This window comes from Daphnia pulicaria, chromosome 1, assembly GCF_021234035.1.
Source record: "Daphnia pulicaria isolate SC F1-1A chromosome 1, SC_F0-13Bv2, whole genome shotgun sequence".
NCBI lineage: Eukaryota > Metazoa > Arthropoda > Branchiopoda > Diplostraca > Daphniidae > Daphnia > Daphnia pulicaria.
In genome coordinates, this window is record NC_060913.1 from 37992674 (window position 1) to 38017931 (window position 25258).

The 25258-nt window shown below is 37.6% G+C and overlaps 1 long non-coding RNA gene across 1 annotated transcript; it reads left to right on the forward strand.

Moving 5' to 3' along the window:
- The first annotated feature begins 857 nt into the window (after positions 1-857).
- Positions 858-5384, forward strand: LOC124329397. The gene is made up of 3 exons (XR_006916776.1): positions 858-904; positions 2166-2274; positions 5115-5384. It is a non-coding gene; the product is annotated as an uncharacterized LOC124329397 (long non-coding RNA).
- Positions 5385-25258: the final 19874 nt, after the last annotated feature.

Consider the following 25258-nt stretch of genomic DNA (forward strand, 5'->3'; position numbering starts at 1 on the left):
TTTGGCTGCCATTTTAATAAAACTAAGAATTATGAAAGAATAAAAGTATAGGGGTGATTCCCTGGCATTTATTAACATCAGGTTATTTTTTTAAATTTTTTTCGTTGAATCATTCAATAGTTATATGATGAAATGCCAACATGAAAAAATGCCGAAAAACAAAAAATTTAGGGTTAAACGGAACAGAGCCGGGGGAAAAATGGAACATCAATTTTCTCTGCAACGGCTTAATTATATTTATTAAATAATGCACTGCTGAAAAGGAAATTCATTTCCCTTTCAGAAGTGCTGTCTTTTTATTTATTTTGTAAAGTAGAAGTGGAGATACTATCAAAAAAGTCTTTTTGATATTTTTTCCTTTGTTGTTGTTGCCAGGGGGCGTTTTTCTGGAAATAACGTTGATCTGGCAATACCTGTTTTACCCCGTTTTCCATGTCCCGTTTAACCCGAACCCAAACAACATAAAATAAACTAAAATATATCATACTTAGGAACTCATTTTTTATAAAATATTAATATTATCTTAAACTAGGAAAAAACCCTATCAAACAGCTATCTGGGTTCTATAAAAATATAAAAAAAAATATTACGAAAATGAAAAACAAAACGTCGGAAATTTTTTTTCCGATTCCCATTTTTTGGTTTTTCCCATACAACTCGACAAAAAATCAGAAATTCAGGAAAACAACTGAATATTATAAATAAAACATCATTTAACATACGCTGTATGTATTTCGTAATTTTAAGACAAATTTTACATATACAAATTGCCCTGTACATTTTAGCCCCGTGTCCCACATAGCCCCGGTCTCCCCTAGTTGATGTACCATTTTAGTCTATTGTTGATTATTCTTTCCATCAGTTTGCCCAGGCAAGACGAGGGATATTGGTCTGTAGGACTCTGGTAGGTTTGCTGGTTTGTTTGGTTTGAGTATGGGGACTACAGCGGCGTTTTTCCAGTCCGGGGGTAGATATACAGTGTTGAGTGAGATGTTCAGCAGTTTTAGTAGGGTGGTGCGATTGTTTTGATTCAGGTTTTTAAGCATTTCGTTGTGTATCCTGTCTATACCCATGGCTTTGTTTCGTAGTCCTGTGAGGTTGGTCTCCAGTTCCGTGATTGATATTGGGGTGTTGAGTGGATGGCTTTCTTTATTTTACATTGCGTCTTGTATTTTTTGTTCGTACAGTTTGGAGCGGTCGTCTTTTCTGTCCTCTCGTTCAGTTGGGCAAAATTGCTCAAGCAGGATTTTTGATTTTTCTGATGGGTCCGTTGTCTGGTCTCCATTTGGTTTCGTTATTGGTGCGGTTGTTCGGGGGGGGGGGGGGGGTTGATGGTTTGTTTGCCATTTGTTCGTCAAATCTCCAAAAAGCTGTAGTGTTTTTGTCCATTGATGCGATGTGGTTGCTCCACGCCTGGTTTTTTGCTGCCATAATTGTTCTTTTTTTGATTGCTTCTAATTTTTTAAGGTTGTTTTTCTCTGACGGGAGGAGGGTGGAGCGCCATAACTTGTAGGCCTTTCTTGCTTCTTTTTTCGTTTTCTTGCAGAGGGGTGTCTACCATGGTTTTCGGGTTCTTTGTTTATTCTTTTTGGTTTGAAGTGTTTGTTCGAGGCTTCAATGATTGCGTTGTAGAGTGATTGGTATGCTTCATTGGAGGTTTCTGCTGCTGTTAGGATTCCGGGTGTGGTTTTGCTCTCGATGTCCTCGTTCCATTCTTCCCATCGGTTCCGGTTGAATTTCCAGTGTACGTTGGGTGTTTTGATTGGGGAGGAGCCGATGCTAAGACTGGTGATGACAGGGAGGTCGTCACTTTCCCAGTATAGTCCTACGTTGATGTTGGTTAAATTTGCTAGGTCTGGGGAACTGAAGGTTAGGTCTACGGTGTAGCTCTCTTTTCCGTTTGGGTTTGGGCGTGTCCCGAGGTTTTTCGGGGTGCATAGGGTAATTCTTTCGTCGTCTAGAAGTATTTCTGCTATCTGCTTCCCGCAGCGGTTTTGTTCGTGGTCATCTTCCCATATTGCAGAGTGGGCGTTCAGATCACCTCCGATCACGTAGCTGTTGGTTGGTGTTGAGAATGTCTGTGATGTCTTGTTTGGTGTTCGCGTTCCCGTCTGGGCAGTATACCGATATGATGTCGATTGATTTGTTGTTTTTTAATTTTATAGTTGTTCCTACTGCTTCTACGTTTGGTGTCTGGGGGAGTATCATCGGAGCTCCTTGGATGGATTTCTTCACTAGGATCGCTACTCCTCCGCCGTGGGTATTTCGGTTTAGGTAAAAGGTGTTAAATAAATTAAAATAATAAAAGGGGGTCAATTTTCTCTTGGATGTCCTGGACGGTGATTTCCAGGGTTTCGAGTCTAGCGGTAGTTTGAGGGTGGTGTACTGAGATGGCTTCAATTTGTGATCTCAGTTTCGCGACTTCCTTCTTTAGGTCATCCATTTCTTGATCGGGGTTGGCGGTAGAGTGCATTCTGGGTAGTTGGGGTGGTCTCGCCGGTTCAGGGTTGCTTAGTAGTTTGCTCGCTTCTGCAATTGAGATTCTGTTTTCGTATGCGAATTTTATTATTTGTTGTCTATTGTTGTACTTTGGGCAATCGAGGGTTCCAGCTGCATGTCCTGGTTTGACGCATGTAGGGCATTTTGGTGGAGTTTTGCAGGGGTCTGATGGTGGGTGGGTTTGTGAGCATTGTTTGCAGATGGGGGGGGGGGTGTGCAGGTTTCTTCTGGGTGTCCAAACGTCCAGTATTTACGGCACAGTGCTGGTCTTGGGATGAATTGTTTGACGGGGAAGATTTCGTGGGCCATGATGACTTCTCTGGGGAGTTGCGGGGTTGTAAAGAAGAGCGTGACTGTTTTCAGTGGGGTTCTGCTGCCATCTAGTGCTGGGGCCGTAAAACGTTGTACCTTCGGGACTCCTTAGTCAGCCAGTAGCCATAGGATGTCTTCTTCTGAATCTTGGGTGGGGACATTCCGGATCACTCCTCTGAGCGAGGCTTCAGACATGGCGAGATTGCATTTGATTTCAAATTGTTTCAGTACCTTAAGCTCCAGAAGTTTTCTTTTTTGTGATGATGAAGTTGGGTATACGTTAAGGTATCCTTGATGTGTCCACTTTGTGCCCGCTTTGACTTGACCGATGGTGTCTGTTAGGGCGTTCATGAAGGCCAGTTTTTCGGTGATGCCTAGTAGTAGGAAGGATTTTTGCTTGCTGATGAGGTGGATGACGGTCGTTGCACCGCTGCATGGCTGGTCGAAGAGGTCTGAGTATCGGGGAATTCCAGGTCGTGGGCTGTGGTTGTCTTTGTTGGTTTTGCGTTTCACGGATGTTTCTTCAAATCCATTTGTGTAGTAACGTCGATGGTACTTGATGTTTATGATTCACGCACTGGGTTGATTAGATTCATGATGCAGTGTTTAGCGTGGTAGGTTTGGGGGTTGGGATGGGTAGTATGAGATAGGGGGTATGGCACGGACCTGAGGCGAATTGTTTTGCGCACTATTTGGCACGACTTGTTACTATGAGATCTCAAAAGCAACTCCGTGCTTTAATTTGTTATTTTGTTAACGTTTAAGGGTATAAGAAAATTAAAAGACAAAAACGGCAAAATTTTCCGTCTCTGAACAAGAAGTTTCTATGCCTGCCACTAGAGAGACTCTTCATTCGGGGAAAATTTTGCAGTTTTTTTTTCTTTTTTTTTTACACCCCTAAACTTAAACAAAAAAACAAATTGAATTACTGGTGTCTGTTTTAGATGACTGTCAAAAATCAAGAGAGAACGAGCAACCCCTGGTCCTCATCTGTCCGTTATGGCCGGCCCACACTTGGTTTCCGTTGCTCTTGGAAATGTCAGTGGATCTCAATCGCATATTTCGATCCCACCCTCTTCCTCTTCATTCCAGCAAGTTGGTGCCGCATCAGCTTCTGAAATCAGGCAAATTCTTTCTATCCGCCTGGATATTGTCTGGCACCGCTACGAAGAGCGAGGCTTTTCACTGCAAGTTGTCGAGTTGTTATTGACCAGCTCCCGTTCCGCTACAACAACTGCCTACCAGTCCACCTTGAACAATTGGATACGTTGGAACATGGAACGGGGTCACGATCCCTTGCAAAACTTTGACTGTTATTTTACAGTATCTCAATGACCAATTTCGGTCCGATTTGGCTTCCCAAACCATTAATTCTTTGCGTTCGATGTTGTCCATGACATTAAATCCTATTGATGGTCACCGAATTGGTGAACATCCTCTGATGGTACGGCTCTTAAAAGGCTGTTTTAATTCCAAACCCCCACGTCCACGCTATCAAACAATGTTGGATCCCGATTTAGTTCTTACTTATTTTTCCACTCTGCCGGATAATGAAGATTTGACCTTCAAAGTCCACTCTAATAAACTTGCCACTTTGATTGCTTTGTCCTGCCTCCTTCGTGTGTCGAAGATGGCAGCTATTTCTCTTGCGTCCGTTAATTTTTCCACTTCGGCCGCAACATTCTCTATTTCTCGTCCACGGAAAACTCAGAATTTGTGCCCATTACTCTCGTTCACTTTGCCTCGTCTCGGTGGCTATTCTTGTCCGGTGTTATATTTACCTACCTTTATAGAACGTTCTGTCTCCTTGTAGCAACCGGATTCTGATGATTTGTTCATTTCTTTAAACTGTCCGCACGCACCTGTTGGTTCGTCCACAATTGGTCGGTGGATAAATCAGCACTTGTTTGGTTTCTGCTGGAGTAGATCCCGCTTTTGGTGCACATTCCACTAGGGGTTCAGCTGCTTCTAAAGCTGTTTGCACTGGGGTTCCGATCGAAAAAATCCTAAAGGCCGCTAGTTGGTCAGCAGAATCAACTTTTAATCGTTTTTACCATCGTTCGTTGCCATCGAACGATGGAGCTCAGTCTGTCCTCACCCGATCAAGCCCACATCTTTAAATTCACCGTTAAGGCAGAGCGGAATATGATTATAATGAGGGATTATTCGAGGGTCGCGTAGTGACCTGATAAATAATCGAGATTATATAATATATGTAGCGAGACCTTAACGGTCTCGTCTATCCCTCCCATGCCTCCCCTTTTTTCCTTCATGTATATTCTTATTTTTTATATTTTTTTCAGGAAGAGCTTTCAGAAGTTTTGAGCGGCTCATCGAGATCTCCCCACTTTTTTCGTCATTCAATCTCCAGCCATTTTTTCCTGAACGGAAAATAATTAAGATTCCCCTAACTTTAATTTCATATTTTGTGTTCTTGGATCGTGTTCGTTTTTTTTATGTGCTTTGCTTAAAGGATCTGAAGAAAAGGGAGAGGGGCCTTGCCGCCCTCTAATGGGGGCGACATTGCCAGTTTTTTCTTTCTTTTGAGGAGCTAAATAAATAAGAGTCAACACCGTTAAGGTCTCGCTACATATATTATATAATCTCTATTATTCATCAGGTCGCTACGCGACCCTCGAATAATCCCTGATTTAAACCTCCCAAATGGTTCTCCCATCCCGAAGGCCTCTCAGATAGCGATATGAATTACTATGAAGGGAACGGGAAGTGAATAATTTTAAACATACACTTACCTCACAAAGTTTGAAAAATAGGGCCTTTAGTGATTTATTTGCACGTTTATCTACGAAAAATATAATGCACATTACATTTTCTTATCCTTTCAATTTTTTTTCTAAACACGCGGCTCATGACTTTAGCATGGGGAAATAGGAAAACTCCCCAATTTTCAACTGTTTTAGAGCCTGAAAAATTCGAGGGACAGTCTTCAGGACATGGGGGTGGCGAAGGGGGAGTAAATCCTTTGTTGGAGAATCCTTCCCTTTTTCCCCCATACCCTGAGGCCATGCCGTGGGTAGGGACAGGCCATGCGACCTATTTTTGGGTGATTCAATAGTTCAAAACGATGAATGCTATAGAACCCAAACACTTTCGAAAATTATAAATCAGAAAGATGAAAACTACTTCTTTATCTTTCTGATAAAAAAATAAACCTCGTACGAGCAATTTAAGTATAAAAAATATCCCGCGCGAGACACCGTTGGGCCTATCTCGCGCGAGGGTAAAACACCATTTTTTGACTGGAGTGATCCAATACCTGGCGTGGGTACTGTAGCTGTCTGGTTATTTCACCATAAAACATAAATCGTTGAGGTCAATTTTACAACGCATTTAAGGACTCTTATCCATTTCTTAAGGTTTAGTTAGTAGCATCTGTACTGTAGCTACAGACATAAGTCCTACTAGCTGACTTTGATGAAACAGTGAAATTTAATATACGGAGTTCAGTTATTCAACGCTAGCTGTAGATTAAAATTGGGTCAAAACAACCAAATTAATTCATAGAATTTTAAGCAATTTTTTTTAATTGTAGAAGAAAAGGGATAACCAAAACAAGCTTCTGGAATATTATTAAAAAAAGAAACTTCAAACTAATCTTATCAACCTATTATTACAACTTTTTTTTCAAAAGTAACAGATCATATACTGATAAGGCTGCAGTGAAATCATCAGCACGATAATACACTGCGCAACGTATACGTCAGTGACGTTTACAGTTAAGTATGTTTGTTCCTTTTGTTGGAAATATTTCAAGTAACACGTACGTAATAGGTAGCCTACGTCAATGAAAATAGATTTTTTTTCAGCGTAAATAAAAAAAATACGCGAAAAGTCTCTTTGCTGCTACTTCATGTACTGTATGTTTTAAGAAAACCTGAAACTGCTTACAAAGAAGGAAATCAAAAAGTCGAATTTGAGCGTTAGATGGCTTGAACTAGTGAAAAAAAACATGGTCTGGAGCTTCCCGGTCTTTTCACTCTTTTCTTCATTATTAGTATAAATTCTAAAGGTAATAATTTATTATCTAAATAATATTAGCTAAAGGTAATAATTTATTAACTTTAGAATTTATAAAGATATCGAAGATTTTTTAAATTTTCCGTTGATTATATTTTCGTTTGAAAGCTGACCTCGTCTTGCCTAGCAAAAATATTATCACTTTACCTCTTTCTTATAAAATGACAATCACGCCAGCGGCTGGCGCGCTAAATTTTTTTCCCTAACACTACAAGCAAACCCCATTTTAATTTTTCCTAGCGACAACTGAGCTCCGCCCTACAGTGATATAGTCGTTTTTGATTACCAAACCTATTCTGCAAAATTTTTTATTAATTTTCGAGCAAAACAATGTAAAAAGTTTTTTGTTCTTTAACCTTAGACCTATTATTACCACTACTATTATACCGCAAAAATTTGCTTTAAAGGTTGTCTCGTTGTCATATTAATTAAGCCTTTGACAATCTTGAGAACTACCCCCACCCACTGTTTGGTTACATAATTTAGTTCCAACGCGAAACGATAGGCGGCATTTCCTTTTGAAAAGGGTGGTCGGATATTTATGGTAGATACTGTACTTTTATTTTTTCTTAATTCTTCGTTTAAAAAAAATTACAGCGTGAAAAAAGTGTCCTACATAGCCTCGGTATATCCTACTGGGTACAGAGTGATAATCTACAACAAATAAAATTTATAAACTAAAATCCAAGGAGAAACAATGGCAATCCTAAAGAGTCAGTCCATGTGGATTAAAATAATCCTTCGTGTGGTCACTTTTTTACACTTAGTTACGTAATTAAGATTTACTAATGAAACACTATAAAATCTGAAATTAAGCCGAATTTGGTGTAATAGTTATTATTACGGCTAAATCAAAACAGTTTTTATTTCAATTTGCAGTCGAAAATTTTTAAAATTAAAATTAGTTTTATGATTTTTGCAAGACATATTTTTTTAGTTTTCAAATAAAGTAGGTACCCAAAGTTTGGAAACGCGCGAGAGAAGCTTATGTAAAAAGCCGATTTTCGCCGCGTTCCCAAAAATCGGGTTTTTTACGGAGGGCATTGACATTTTTTAAAGTAGCCATAATGCTTGGCTACTTCCTCAATTTTTTCAGATTTTTAAAACTAAGGGTAAGACAGCTACAAATGGATGTACAAGCTTGTCAAGCTGTCTGCTTGACTACAAAGGTGACAGCTGGATCTGCGCTGGAACTCAGCCGGACGCGAACGGCACCCCCACGGTGTGGCGGACGGCATAATCAGCCACCTCTACACTCACCACAATGAATTCAACGAATGAATTCAACCCAAAGAATATATCAAATTCAACCGAATGAATAGATCCCCAGCTTATAAAATTTGTCCTATCGTGATTGGATTCTCATGGTCTTACCTCCATATTTCTGTTAAAAAATCGTAATTATTTTTTAGTTAATGTAAACATTTGCATTCTGAGATCCATACTGCTTTGTTAATTCGTCGGCAATTTCGGTTTTCTCATCGTAATCGGATTTTTTGCCTCCCGGGTTTTCTCTCTTCGTTCAATCCAGTTGGATTCCGAAAAGTTGTCTCTTTCCGGGACTGTCATCTGCAGCGATTTGGGTTCCATTTTTGCCAGCTCTTCAAAAAAAAAGAAGCAAAGTTTTCACTCTCTTTTTTCCAATCGAGACCAAGCCGTTTGGCATTGCCCGATTCCACTGAATTGTAGATGACGTAGTTGTTGAAGCTCTTGTTACAAGGCAATCCATTGGCATCCAGTTTGCAGGGAATTTTAAGTTAATGTTCTTTAAAGTTAATGTTAGGAAATATCCTAACATTAAACTAATAGAACTAACATTAGCGAGTGTAGTAGCTATCGTTGATTTTTGGGACCTAAAGTGTAGTAGCTGTTGTTGTCGCTAATGAACGATAGGTGTAGTGAGTGTTTTGACTAATATAAGACAATTTTTTGGGTGCGTTAGCGAGTATAGTAACAAGCTAATAGGTCGTAGCACTAGCGACTGTATTGGCTATTGTATTATTGTATTAATGAAGCGAGTTTACTCGCTAATTGACAGACTGATAATAATCATATTACTGGCTACCCAAACACTGATACTTATATCACCTAACTAGCTGTTTAGCGAAATAGAAAAACCCTATCCATAATGATGACGATTTAAAGGTTTATTTCTTAATATATTTTCATATGCTTTAAAGCAATATATTTATTTACATCGAAAATCAGGAACGATACTCAATTGCAGAACAAAAATTAACCGTTCGTAGTTTTTGTCAGTGGCGATGATTTAAAGGACTTCATTTTTTAACTTTGTCAAAAAATGTGTAAAAGCAGTTTATTTAGAATTTTGTTATTGCTTCCTGAGCATTTCTTAGCAATTTAACCTCATGATGAGCAACAATACAACTCAATATTTGAAGTTCCTAATTTCTATTAAAATTCAGATTCGAATCTTGTTAATACCTCGTAAATTTTATTACAGGTGACAAGAAAAACAGGATGCCTGAGGGAGACAATATTCATCCAATCACAAAAGCTTATATTGCTTTTCAAGAACATTAAACATCCGTCAATAAAGCATATCATTCAAAATGTACACCATTTAGCAAATTTTTTGACTGTATCAGAGAAAACGTTGTAGTTACGAGTTAAGTCTGTATTTATTTCTATTTTTAAAATGACTTGTTAATGCTAGAGTAAGAAAGTAGACTTATAAAAATGTCTGTCATCGTTTGAATTTACTATTAAGTGTGATGCGTCATCCACGTTCGCTCTAAGTTGAAATGTTACAAAAAAGGAGAAATCAGATGTTGACATGCATCTTTCATCGTCGTAACATTTTACCATTTTTTGACACTTTAAAGCAAATTATTATTTCTGATATTATTTGAACACGTGATGAAAGCGTGTTTTTTTCCGTAGCCTATATTCTTTAGTTCAGTTTGATCACATCGCATAGATTTCGAATCTAAATATTAGATCTACCTTGTTATCTTTATTGTAATGAATCGCGATCGCAACGAATCAAGCGGATAGGCCGTGTGGCTTTTTCCACTCAATCGTCAACTAAAAGATCCTTTGTTGAAAGTAATTAGTTTGTATTGTTCTTACATGAAAGTTGATCAGCCAACATGGTACTTAGGCTCTTCAAGCCGACATACAAATAATAATCAATACATTTAATGAAGAAAAATATATAGAATATAGTAAGTTTCCAATAGCTACATAGACTAGGAATAGCATCCCAGAGTATACTGACTGGGGCCTCATCTCGTCTACATAACCAGAGTCAACTTGAACTACAGAATGAGCCAGAAAGACTGAGCTAAAGAATGAGACTCTGCGTTGGGTTTTATACCGAAAACAAGTAAAGGGAAAGTGAGAAATAATAGGTCAAGAAAAAGGGAAATTGGTAGGTCACAACAGGTCACAAAAGAGAAAGGCACTTGGATCAACTTTGACCCAGATCAAAAATAGAAAGGCGCATCTCAGAATCCTTACAGTACGTAGTGCAGAAAGGCTTTCGACGAAATGGGGAAGACGTTCCGGGAGTATTGGTGGATTTGGTCTTATCTTTTATTTTAGTACCGTAATAGAACTCAGCCAAATGGCACAGAGAGATTAGTAAATAAATACTTAATTCCTCCATTTTTATATCGTTCAGTAGTAGCAGCATCAAATACTATCGGAATCGCTACGTTTCAAAAGGTTCAAGTGTTGCCGCTTTATTTCAAAAAATGTTCGGATTCATTTGATTCGAGACAAAGAGGGTATCATACAAGTGTAGCAGCGCAGCACAGCAATTAACCTGAAACTTTAAGTATAGCAGCACTTTCATTTAAAAATTTCTACAAGGATGAAAGCAGAGATACGACAGTTATCGTAACATTTTTTATAAAGCCTTTGAAAGGTAATGGGGCAATATTATTTGGAATATTAATAAAAATATCACAAATTAATTTATTATTTTTACTCTATAATATTAAGGTACAAAAAATGACGAATGTTACTTTCGTATCGATTAAAAGAGCTATGTATAGAATCTGATGAAAACAGGTTCCTTTGTTTCAACAGGACTTGGAAGAAGCTCAAAATTTTTTTTAACGAATTCCAGATTCAGGAATCTAACAAATCCAGTATTTTTTATTTTTTTATTTAATAATGCAATTTTTGGTACATTTAATTGAGATGTATTTTTTTAAAGATTTCCATTAAATGTATTTAATGGAGACAACGGATTTTTACTGTGAGAGAGTTCAAGATGGCCTAGAGTCTGCCCTCATATATATTTATATTATCACGGGCAGGCGGCCTTCTACATGTATTCTCAAATTCCACTTGGTGCTACCGGCTTCCCATCCATAAGCAATTCCATACATAGCAAGGATTCTAGTTTTACTGACCAGCAGGAGGATTAGTTGACTTTTGGGACGTATCATTTTGTCCATGTTTACTTTGTGTCCCACAGTCATGTCGACGATTGGGACGTTCACGTGAGAAATGCCCAGGATCTCCACAATCAAAGCATGCATTCTCCTTAAGACAACTGCACGCTATGTGCCCGGAATTCCCGCAATTATTACATATCGGCCGCCCGTAAATTGTCCTTTTATTTGGACGATCTCGATTTCGCCGCTGGAAATTTTGTCCCCTCCATGATGTCCTCATTTGAGAACGAAATCCCGATTCTCCGATGCTTCCCATCGCACGCGTCGCTTGCTCCAATTTGCGGACGACTGGTTCCAAACTCTCGTTCAGCTATCAGCGAGGCCTGGCAATGAGCTAGAAGATGTCGGAATAGCTCGGCGGTGGTAAACTGAACCATTTGGGGAAACATTTTGGTATCAGAAACGGATCCATATTCTGGAATATGAATTGTATTTTCCGCTCTTCTGGCATCCCCGAATCTACTCTAGAGCACATATAAATCATGTCGTAGCAGTACGACATAACCGGCTCGTCAGGTCCCCTTTTTTCTCGACCGCAACCTAGATTCAAGCACCATGGCATAATATTTATGTCGAAACGCCCCCTGTAACGCTCTAATCATCTAGTCGTACGTGCCAGGACGAGATTGCAAGCGATAGCCATTTAAAAGCCACCCCTTGTAAAATAAACTCGATATGCCGTAGTTGTTGAATGCACTCACATTTTTTTAGGGTTATCGAAGATGCTTCGAACTCGATGCGAAAGGAAAAGTGCATTGAATTCTGAGGGGTATTGCCTCGAAACAGGAAGACCCTTCTTCGAAGAACTATCAACTTGTTGCGATTTATCGACCTGGCAAACCTTTCTTCTTGTCTTCACGTCGTCTGCACCGTAAAACTGTCTATCACTGTTCTTCATTGAAAACTCTCGTGTCTTATGGATCCTTTTGTTCTCGCTTGATATATTTGTCGAGTCTCATATCAAGCAACAATAAAGAAAAAAGTTAATCAGCGAAACTAGTCTACCAGGTGTTTACTTTCTACACAACTAACATTTGATGCTAGTATTCGTTGACCCCTTCGATGCATTGGTCGAAGATGGGTCTTCATATTTCGGATTTTTGAAATCCCCTTCCGATAAGCGGGGTTCTTTCATGCAGCGATATTCAAAAAATTGAAATAGATTATCTGATGGTTTTGTTCGATCTGTATTGTCACGTCCAATTAGCGGGCAACTAGCCGAATAATAAGCAATAAGAGTAAGAAAAAGTTATATACCGCAGTAAGAAACAGATGAGATAAAGAATGTTGGCCAACATAAAGAAAAAGAAAACCAGAAATAGAAAAGTAACAATATAAACAGATAAATCAATACATTGCTTAAATAATCGCATCCAACTTTGACATGAACGCATCGGTAGACGGGGTAATTGCGTCTTTGATGCAAAAAATTTATAAAATGGCGCAATATAACTTGGCTATTTAATATTAAAAACATAAAAAGGGGCAAATAAAACTTTGAATGCATTAGCTGACTTCTCACCGCATGGAATGAACAACTGGTGGACAATAATAATAAAAAAAAGTTGGCTGGTGCGAGATGCTACTTTGAAGGCATAGAATAAAAGGCTGCCTCAGATGGTCATCACGTTCATTTCGGGCAAAGTCTTCTACATTAAAGTTTTCCTAAGCAAATGAATAAGAGACGATTATAACCAGGACAATCAACAACATTAGTTATTAATCCAAGATTACATTTCGGATTATGACAAATCGCTCCAACAACATCGTTTGACTCTCTCTTCTTATTCTACGTATCGCAGGAAACAGCAACAAACATTGCATTAGAGACGTCAAGCAATCTATAGAAATAATATTGATTTTTATGAATATGCTCGTAATCAGTTAATTATACCATCAAAGCATTTGACTGGAACTGTTATTTTTTCAATGATTTCCAACTCTAAGATTTTACTACTGAGTTTGAACAAAAAGTTGTCTTCAATTGCTCCACTGGAGGGATATTTAGTAAGAAATTCGTTGATTATCTAAATATAAAAAGAAGTTACGTTAATTCACATAATTAAATGTTATTCGCTTACCGGATATCCGTGTTCAAAGTCAGTGAAATTGGAAACTTTTCCAAAACAAGAGTGGAAGATTTAAGATCAGTTTCTATCATTGTCTGACGGCACTTAAAGGTTTCACTCATGTACTGAAGTATCTGAGTTCGGTTTTGTGGGATTGATGGGTGCGATTGCAGCCAACGAATCTAAAGTAAGAGATGTGATTAAAAAACCACCATACGAAAAAAAGCTTCAATACAACCTTGAACATCGTTGATTCATCTTCTCCTTTTTCTGGCTTTTTTGTTGAACAGCGCTTTCTTTTAGATGGTGATTGAGATCTCCGAAGTGTCTTTAGACTAGTATCTATAAACCCTCCTGTTTTTCTGTTGTAGAAATGACAGTAATTTGACACGCCAGGGGAACGCCAGGGACAATCAGGGGCCCCAATGATTAAATTCAGAAACTCTTTGAAACTGATACGTCCACTCCATCACATCTTCATGTAGCAACCCACGGAAAATGGGAGGATCCAGCTCTCTTAAATTTACCACGTGAATTAATGGAGGTACGACGGCGCCCTGGAATTGAAAGTTTTGGGGAACATTCAAATGGTCATTATAGTCTGGCCCGTGACCCGGTGGCTCAACTTCCCCATGATACTCTTGGTCCTGAAAGGCCTCGTCTTCCCGCTGCATTTTTCAAATCAAAATAGATGTCTAAGAAAACGAATAGCACAGAATCAAAAATCAAATTGTTCACAAAGAAAAAGTGCTGCTGTATCCCGCATCTCCACCAATTGTCACGGGCAATCAGTTCAGCACACTTCTTGTTGGAACGCAATCAATAAAAGTCACACAGGTCTTAGGAAGAGAGCAATTTTTTGTTTTATCTTAAAAGAGCTGAATATATTGTGTCTACACTCTTAGGTTAGTCTCTTCATATAATTTCTAGTACCATTGTAATTACCCTTCGGTAATTACGATCCGTCCGGTAATTTAGAATTAGTATAAAAATAGCACTAGCACTCCTCACAGAACCAATTGAATAGACATTTCTTTCTACACTATTGGAGTGAAGATAATCTTGGAATAGGGCAGCCGGTATGTTATTTTTTTTAGCCTACAGATGACAGAAATAAACTATATGGTTTGAGCTACTACGCCAAGATAAAAATCTACGTATAATAAATTTCATTGAATTTTAAAAAAAATTTGATGTTAATTTCTAGTACAACGACGTTAAGACTGAAGTTATGGTTGCCAAGTTCTACAATGATTTGACACTATTGGAAGTCAAATAAATGCTGCTAAATATAATATAACCACAGTTGTAGTACGTTGCATAAGACTGCACCAAATCCAAGTAATCTTTTTGTTCCATTTCGCTATTCTTAAATTAAGACCTTTCCCGAGAATCTTTTAAGTTCTCCCTAATCTTTTTTTTTGTCTACGTTCTCTTTAAAACTTTTGAGCATACAATCTTTGAAACTTGTCAGGATATGCATTCTCTCTTCCTCGTCGATGTTGCCGTCATTAAGGAGAGCATTCTTTACAGAAACGTAAATTGAAAGCATCATAAAAATCCGCAGAAAATTGCTAGCAGTGGAGGCATCCTGCCCACCTCCACAGGATCTAAAAATACCAAAAAATCGCTGAAAATATAAAGTGAAATTAAGGCATCATAAAATGTGTAACCAAAATGTTTAGATGTTAGATTATACCTCAAGACCGTCTTGGTTGAATTTCCCACTAAAGGCGAAAGCATATTTGAATGTCTTTAGTAAAAATTCAGTCAGCTCAATTTCACTGGTTATTGTTATTCGCATGGCCATTAAACTGGTATCGGAAAGGAAAAGGCGCCCATTCGATTTAGACTCCAAGAAATGCTCTTTTGTTTTATTTATCGCCTGAAGGAGTCCTATCAAAATTTACTTTCGCTTGTCCCAATTGTAAGTGGTTATTCTATCTTGATATTCTCTTCCCTTTAAAACATCAAACGCATGGTTAAGCGTTCGACACATTAATTGAGTAGTTTCTGTTTGTTTGAAAGGTTCCCTTGTGTCAGGATTTTTCAAGCGATAAAATTCAAAAGCTTTTGCAACGGAATGCAAGAAGATCTGAAAATATGTAAGGGTAAATAATGAGTCACTGACCAAAACGTTTCTTTTTTCATTATAATACTATGAACCTGGGCCATCAACCTAACATTCATTTTAGCGAAGCTATTTGGACTTATGTGATCTTCTGTTAGACGAAAAGCAATACTCATACCGTCTCGCACGGGTTTGTCATAATTATAAAGAAGAATAACATCAGAATGGTTAACTTGTTTCCCTTTAAACTGTAAACAATCGATCACAAAATATATTAAATGTAATTTTTGCTTTAAACAAACTAGTAGCTAACTGTATCTTTTTATCGATAAAGTATGGTTGTGGGGCTGGTAATGAAGATTCAGTGGTTGGTAATGACGATGTAGGCGCTAGATCTTTGGTGCTTACCGTGCCTTTTTCTTTTACTGGTTTCTTCCGTCGAGGTTTCATCAACCTTCTTCATGAGAAGATGTGATTTCTTACACTATTGAACAAGTGAGAAACATCTTGGAGAAACCATATCCTTTCGCCTCGTTCCATTGCCGTTTGATGCTTCATTGAACAAGAAATCTTCCCATTCTTTTCACGCTTTCCACTGATTCCGCAAACTGCCCATGCTCTTTTGTTCGTTTGAATTCCATCACAAGTGACCAACGTTACTCGAGTAAGCACTGCTTCTAGGACCACAATTGCTGTTACAAGCCGTCGGGAAATTACGTTACCATGTTCCGCTGCTTTAGTGGTGGAAACAGCGTTAGGCTGGATCCATGACGATCTGTATGGGCGTCTGCTAGCTGATCGGTAAACTCCGTATTGTTATCTTCAATTTCTTCCTTTCCGTAGTCGATGAATCCCTCAAAAGGCATTTTTTGGGCGTCATATTTCACATCTATGTCAAGGACATCTCATCCCAAAAAAAAGATCCTCGCCGGAAATCCAAATGTAAATCCTGTAACTGACGTTTGATTGAGTGTAAAGCCTCCTCATTGAAACCAAAATTAAACGGCATAGAGCTAAGAAGTTCACGGATAGTATTGGGGAAGGGGAGGGGTAGCAGATTATTTGCGCGTAAATGTTTGTAGGTTCGAGGACTCTACTTTTTTCCAATAACCATTCTGCATCGTATCGCATACCTTTCCCAGGGCCTTTTCTATCCATACAGTTTATTTGTCTATGATCATCTTCACTATAAGCCGTTTCTTAATAAGAGTAAAAAATTTATATAATTATTGATGAGCCACTACTTATGCATGAAATGGAAATTTAATTGTGTCTTCTATTTCATTCATGATTTCAAAAGGAACACTGACAATTTCATTAATAAAAAAATGAGCATTTCTTTAATCATGGTCTATGAGTTTGAGCTGTACATATCATCAATAATTGATTGTTTTTGAAAATTATGAATAGCATATATGAGTCATTGAATCATGGTAAACGAACACGGGATAGACCAAGTTTGGAAAGGGAAAAGAGAAAAAATTTGATGTCAATGAATAATGGAATACAGATCTATCAAATGTTGATAAACCATTTGGAAAAATTGGTGTGAAAAATAAATAATACTGTCTATAATCTACTACTATCTGTCTATAATCAAAACAAACTTATTTACTAAACAGTAAACCCTATACCAATCCCCATACTATCACATCATACATCGGTGAGTCCTAAAAACAATACATTTAGATTGAGGCTATCAAGAACCTTTCTAAATTTCTCTACGCTTTCTTTAACTTTATTTGCTTGCTCGGCAAATTCAGTGTGGACTTGTAATAACTCAGCCGGTTGAAGATCGATAATTCCTTGCTTCACAATTAATTCTGATGCCATCTGCCGATTTTCCAACATCAAAATGTCCTCCTGGGCCTCCATAGCAGCAATTTCCTTTTTCCATGTTCTATAAATTTGACATATTATTTTAAAAATGCATTTAAAAGTAAAGGACCAATCAATATTTACATTCAGTATTTCCTCTTTACGACCAAGTTTCTGTTTCGCCAATTGATAATCACTTCTCACACAAAACATAAAACTAACAATTTTTTCATAAAAAACCAATTTTTATTTTCAAGAATAAGCAGAAAAAACGTTTATAGGCCATGGTGAAAGCGTAGGGTTTCTACAGCAACAAAACAGAAGACTCCAAGTACAATTATCAATAAAAAAAGGACATGATAGAGAAAAAAAAGGAAATGGTAATATGAAATCGCATGACCGACGCACTAATAAGGAACTGATGACGATGTTTAGGTACGTGAAACGAAAAACTATTTTTTTTATGAAATTTAATTGCCATATTTCAACAGGAGAAAAATATACTGAATTAACAATCACCTGGGAGCCCGAGGTAATAGCATCTTGCATTACTCTTCATTGGACATACATATACATCCACCGGAGTAAACTTATGCTTCTCCCTAGTGTTTACACGTTAAGGAGCTATGTAGTCAAATCTACTGGAGATGTCGGGATTACTCCAGTTAAAAAAAAAAAAAAACTGAAATCGTTGGCTATCAACCTAAGCAAACAGGAAAAAGAAGTCAGCAAAGAAGTCAGTATAGAAGTTGATGAAATGTATCTACATAAAAAAATTAAGTTTATCAGGCAATGGGACGGAATTTCCGGGCAAGTAAAAAATGGTGGTGTTCTAGTAATTCAAGATGTTAAAACCTATTCTAGCCAACCGTCTGTTAGCCTTTCACATGGCTGGACTTTCAACAGATTTCGAATGTCTTGTTGCTAATTTTGGTATGGCAACTAACAGCTAAGAGTCTTCTAACCGAATTTGTACTTGAAGGTGTTGAAAAATACGCATTCAATGTTTCGAGGATTGTTGGCGACAAGACCTCCACCAACGTTAAGATGTTTCGGATGTGGAGTCCTGATGGCAAGCTCGTCCCGATCATTCAAAATTCTTTCGATGAGAACCGATTGTTATTTTCAGCTTTGGCTACACATATATTTATATTGGAAAACATCTGCAATTAAAAGGCAGATTGAGTATTTGACATATGTGATCAACCCGTTTCTTTTAAATTAGTAAGAAGGGTCCAAGAAATTCAAAAAATTCCCCTTCTTCCGTCCATATTGCAATCTTACTGACAAACACAAAAACCCAAACCCAAAAACAAACACAACTTGGAAAGAATGAAATTTAGACTTGCTTATGATGTATTCAGTGAAGAACTCAGTGCACATTCGAACTGTTCAAGAAATTTAGTGCGGAGGATTTTACAAATGAAGCAAATGTAAATGCTACGATCACATTCATGAAGCACCAAAACATGTTTTTTTTTTTAATTTACGATGTGAGAAACACGAAGAAACATATCCGCAGTTGATTAGCTATTTTAAAATAATTTACAAGAGGTGATGATCCACGGCTGAAATATATTGAAGAAACTTTGCCCCATTCCATAAAAAAATAGAAGGAAATACAACGAAAACTAAAAATATCCTTGGTTTTTTTAGAAAAGAGACATATGATGCGCTGATTTTTACAAGCGAAAAAACTGCAGTATGTGTCCGCTATATGCTACTGAAATGTAACTTCAAATTCGTTTTGACCAACAAATTTCCCACTGACAACATTGAAAGAATGTTTGGCGCTATTTGATCAATCGGAAGGGCAACTTCGCTCTACCATTTTCGCAATCAACAAAATTCGACGCACGAGCATTTGTCACAGTTTAGTTCATAGCAACGTCCCATATAAAAATTGAGAAAAATTCGACACACTAAAGATCATCACCTGGTAGATTAAGAAATTTAGAGGTGGTTCTGAAACAGACAAAAATAATGCTGTAAAGGACAAAATTAATCTGTGACGAAAACGACGAAATCCGAGTGCCGGAAAGATTGCCGAAATGGGAGGCACCGTCATGTCTTTCCCCTTAAGCATCACGAATCAAACCAGATATGGATATCGGGAATTAACGAAGCGAAAAAACTGCATTGCAATAACCTTTGGCTCACAGTTAATTTTTGGACAAGTGACTTGAAAAACTTTCAAAATGCCGTGTATGCAGTGGGGAAATAAAATAATCGTAACGTTGCTAAGAATCACTTTTCATGGAAGTCAAATACAAGAACATGTCCTGGTGTATATGAAATCGTTGCAGTGGAGATCGTAAATCACTTTCAATCCTCTTATCTCATTATAAAATCAATGAAAAGAAACAATACGATTTACTGGTATCGATTATCCATTCGTGGGATTGAATTAAATCCTGTACTTTTCGGTTTTCGATAGGAGAAAACCTGTCTTGCTAGAAAAGTGCCAAAAACACTTAACAAAGGACTCACACAATACAAAAATAAAAAAAATATACATTTTTTCTAAATTTGCGTTGCAAAATGTAACATTGTGTTGTATCATTACTCGGTGTCATGATTCATGATGATACATCCGAACAAAAATACCTTGTTAGAGGAGAATGGAGCTAACACGCGTTGACAAATTTTGGCTTGGTAGGATAAATCGCCAGGCCATAAGCTATTTCTCCATCCATAGTCGGATTTTGGAAATACCAATTTCGTGAAACTAGAAACGTGGTAAGACAACAAGGATCAGGCATACCAAGAATAACCACACTGTTTCAAGATGAGTTTTCTTAAAAAAAATCAACAATAAACAAAAAAATAATCAAAAACACCAAAGCGAAGGAAATTATCAGTAAAGGGAAATTATTTGTGTCATAAATTAAATGATCTGTAGCGTTGCTACCGCTGGAGTCAATGTCACTCATCAAAAAGTGGTTTGAAAATGAAATCCTCTAATCGATTGGATTACCAAGAAGAACTGCGCGGATTTTTTTTCTTTCTCCTCAACACACCAAATATTGTTTATAATTCGATGCCATTTGATGCATAGTTATCATAATGCCCAGTGGTGGCGATCTATAATATTTACTGATTAAAAGAAGATTGGATTTTTTTGTAAATTCTGTCTGTTGGAGTAGTGGTTACACCGTCAAGTCCTCAAAGAAGCAGTCTCGAATTCAAATAATCTTATTTTTCCTTACCGTCCCAACTGCAGGAAGATTTTTTACTGTTGATCTGTTTTTCGGCTTATATGTCTGGTCCACTAATTCATATTCAAGGTCGATTTACCGGACAACAAAATCTCCCCCATGGGCAGCAAAAATGGTTCTTTCCAGTTTCAAAATGTTTAATACAATTTGACAAATACCCTATCCATACTTCCATTGTGGAAAAAACCTGGTCAACAATCAAAATTCAAAGGGAGAACATCGAATTTATAAGGAAAAATCCCGTTTTCTCTTGGCGCGCCAGCATGTTCCGCTATTTGATTAGCGTGGCACTTATTTTTTGTTATTGTCGTCTGAATACTGATACAGACAGCTGTCTGCACACTGTTACTGTTTCGTCGACAAATCTTTTGAATTACTTGGGCACTAATCTTTTACTAAAATGCAAGAAAATCGAATTCAACTAAAGTCTTAAACGAACAGGCAGGTATTGAGAAAGTTTTGTCATTCAAGACAAACAAAATAAGAAAGAAATTTCGCGAACCATTGAAATTATCGAATAAAGCGTCTACTGTGAGAGACAGGAAAAATTCGTTAATGAAGCTGGTAAATACTATATTCAATATTAAGAAGATTGCATCTTTGCTTGATTTTAGGAATATAGATGTTCTTTTTTATTTGATTCTAGTTAAAAGCACTGGAAGAATCCAGTGGAGTAAGTGAAATGCTGTTTCTACACTCACCGAACTGGAAAAAATCTAGTGTCAGAATTAAAGTGCATGGTCCTATTGGTAGGAAGTTGAAGAAGACCCCAATTTTCAAGCTAGTCCCCAAGGCTTTCTTCAAAGAAGTAGAAATCTTCAACAAGAGACGTCCAGCCCCAGCAATTGATAAAAATTCCATCTTTGTTCATCCCGAAGATGCTGAGGAAGTAATGAAGAAAATTTGACTGAGGATGGACTTATTCTGGATGAAGGTGAGTTACTTTATTGTTCACTAGAAAAAATTCATCTATTTTTCTATGTAACTCTTTCTATTCCATTAGCTGTTACTAAAATTCCCAGCCTCTCTGGTGAACATCTTGACGATAAAATCCCTGAAGGATATGATAGTGAATGGGAGAGTGAAGAGTCAGAGGAAGAAAATGAAGAAGCTCCTTCTACTAGTATTGTTTCCAAGTCACCCAGTCAACATTCTAAGTCAACCAAAGAAACTGGAGAAGTTCGTTTGACTAGCATTATTGCCTCCGAGTCACCAAGTCAACCTTCTAAGTCAACCAAAGAAACTGGAGAATTTGCTTCTACTAGCATTGCCACTAAGTCACGCATTCAAGCTTCATAAATTCCAAACTACGAAAATGAAGTTGCTTTGAGTACCATTGCCACTCCTGCGATTATTTCTCTGGTCGTACCAAACTTATCCCGCCCAATCGGTCCATTAATTCCCGCCAATAGACCTCCTCCTGGCACTCCCATTAGGCGTTTGAACATTCCCAAAAATGTGTAAGTGTGTTAGCTTTTTGGAGAAGTTTACAATTATCCTTAATTTTTTAACCGTGTTGAACTAAGTCGTCCTTAAAGTGATGTTATCCAGATCTCGATGGTTTTACAAAGAATATTGTTAATCAAGTTAAAAATACAACATGTGCATTTCTTTCAATAAAAAATTCTGAAAAGTGAATATCTGCTTCTTTCGTTCACATTTTCCATTGACGTTTTCTTAACCATTTCCAAACTATGAAGCTTTAGCTCCTGTAGTATTACATGACCCCAAAGTACGTGAGGCCTAAACACGAAGAAGTCAAATACGTATGTCTTTCATAATTAATAAACATATAATGAAACTTACTTAAAGGCATTTGCATTGCTTTGCTTTTTACAAACTGTGGATCATCAATGATAATACTTTCTTGAATTTGTTCATCGAATAACAAGAACCCCGCTTCTACACATTTGGCTATGACATCAAGGACGACGACAAAAAATGTTTTCTTTTCTCTAAATCAATTTCTCTCTAAATAAATTTAATACAACTTAAAAAAAAAACTTTCCTAGAAAAGGAGATAGGCAATCAAGCCGAACTCCACAACGACTCTCAAAACTTTTGTTCTCAGTGCAAGCAGAAAACTCTAGCTTAACAACAGAAGGTGAGCGAGGGTCGTGGACAAAACTTAGCCGACCCACCGCTTGTCACGCCATCTACTGAAAGAAAAAAGAAAGAAAACATTTCACTCTCCAACAACACCGCAAGAGGCGCTGCACTAAAAACTTGAAAGCAGCCACTTAAGCAAACAAAAAATCAAACACAGGCTTTGCCAATTCATAAATTAAACAAACTAACTAATCTGACCCATCTTTCTTCCCAAAACAATCAAGATGGGCGCTCCAACGAACGAAGCCTTTCGACGGGGCATCAAAGCACACGTCAAGCGCTGGATTAATAATATCGAGCAATACGAAAACGTGCCAATGGACCTCACAGTCAACAACTTAGTGGTGGGAGCTGATTCTAATTTAAGAAACATGTATAAAAAGTTCACCAAACTTACGTCAGGGGTCGTCAGAGATATAAAACAAGCCGGAGTGACCCAAACACAATTCGAACCTGAGGTCGACTTCCAAATCAAAATGGAAGAAAACGTTGGAGAAGCACTCATGGTCGTTAAAGGAAAAATGGAAGAATTCAAAAACTTCCTAGCAGCTGAAGAAAGAACACGGCAAGAAAAACCTTTATGCTCATGTTCAATACACAACAAAGACGCCACAATGGCGCAGGAACGAATCATCCGACAACAAGAAATTCAAGATCAGCAGAACTTGTTTCAACAATTGATTGCTGCTACAGTGCTGGTCCACTTATCAGACCGCCTGCCCATACGGCCAATCCAGGTATAGGACCTCCCTTTTGCTTGCACCACTTTCTGGCGCGAGATTCCCCAAGTTCAAACTTTTCTGTCGATAAACATGCCTCGACTTGGATTATTTTAATCCATTTCGAGGTATTTTGTTTTTCAATCGTCATTGACCTTCATTATTGAAAAAGGGTTGGACTTTTTCGAACAAAGATGAATTTCGTCAGTCGTAACAATTTGTTTTCTTTAAGCAAAGTGTTACTAAGATTCAGTCATCACCATCTACTTACTACTAATTTATTAGGCCGGTTATGCGACCATCCAATGTTGTTTTTAACCTTCTCTCTACTTCTGAGAATGTTTTCTTTCGACGTTGCTTCAACGTATTGTGTGATACGTCAACGTTCGTTCTCTATCTTTTTCTTGAGTAAGCGAGACTTGTGTCGTCTTGCTTTTCACTCTCTCTTGTCTCAACAAAGAATGCAGTTCATTCTTTCTTAGCACCAAAGTGTTCAACTAAACTAAAAGGTATTGCACCATAGTTTCTAATCTCATCAGGTTATGGGCCCAGAGATTAACGTTTATTTACCACTGTCGTATTTATAATCTGTACAAGTTCAGAAGTTGGACGGAAAACTCAATGGCACCATTGAATGTCCAGTAAGTTGGACGGAATACTCAATGGAACCATTGAATGCCCAGTACAAATTCTGGATGACAACAATGCCCTTACACTTAATGTTGAGGGAAGATCAACAGAAGAGCAATCATTCTTGCCTGGCATGATCTCGATTTACAAGCAAAAGATTTTATTTTCAGTACAACTGAAACAGTTGCTTAATCTATCTAGCATCTCTGTTAAAGTCATTCACTTCAAAAACGAAAAATTTTTCTTCTATCCCAAAAAGGAGTCTGAAGAACCTTTTGGATTGTACATCCTCTTTTATTATGTGGACACGTTTAACTCAACAATATGAGTAGAGCACACCAGATCGCTTCTTCCGCTACGAGAACGAAGCAGGAAATTATGTCATGGCGCATGTTTCAAAAACAGAAAGCTAAGTTCATAAACTGCGTGACATGGGTACAATGCTTGACCAAGATCAACTTATCAAAAAAGTTCTTATGACTCCCCGTGAAATATGCAAACAAGAGAGAAAATAATAGCCAAACTTTTATTTGCTGAATCCATGTTTGCTCATCGCGAATCTCAAGAGCAATCAGGACGTGAAATGGCTGTTTATTGCAGCACAACGTCGACGTCCTCACAACTAACATTCGCAAGACTTAGCCTATGTCCGTTCTGTGGTTTAAATAATTATGTTCTTGCCAATTGTCACAAGCGTAAACGCGAACAAGGTGAATCTCAGCATAACAAACGCAAACCAAGTTCAGAAACTGGATAGATTCCTTTGAATGAGATCTCATCTGTGAACTGACAACAATTGGATATTTCCGACAACAAAAACATTCCTGGATTAATCATCACCACTTTTTGAAATTAAGAAAGAAACCAAGAAATCTAAAGTAAAAATTAGATTTACTCTAAATAAAACAATAAATTATCGTTTCTCACGCTCCGTTCAGTTTAAGGGGTTGTGTTGTTTTTAACCTTCTCTCTACTTCTGAGAATGTTTTCTTTCGACGTTGCTTCAACGTATTGTGTGATACGTCAACGTTCGTTCTCTATCTTTTTCTTGAGTAAGCGAGACTTGTGTCGTCTTGCTTTTCACTCTCTCTTGTCTCAACAAAGAATGCAGTTCATTCTTTCTTAGCACCAAAGTGTTCAACTAAACTAAAAGGTATTGTACCATAGTTTCTAATCTCAACATCCAATTATACCACCGCTGCACCAAGTGGTCACATAAGTGGACCGGCACTGTATTAGCATGTGAAGTGATGTTTCTTGAGAAGAATGTATTTGAAATTGATGAATACAAATATTTTTCTCTATTCCTGCAGAAATTTATTTTTTATTCTTTATTTGCTTCTGT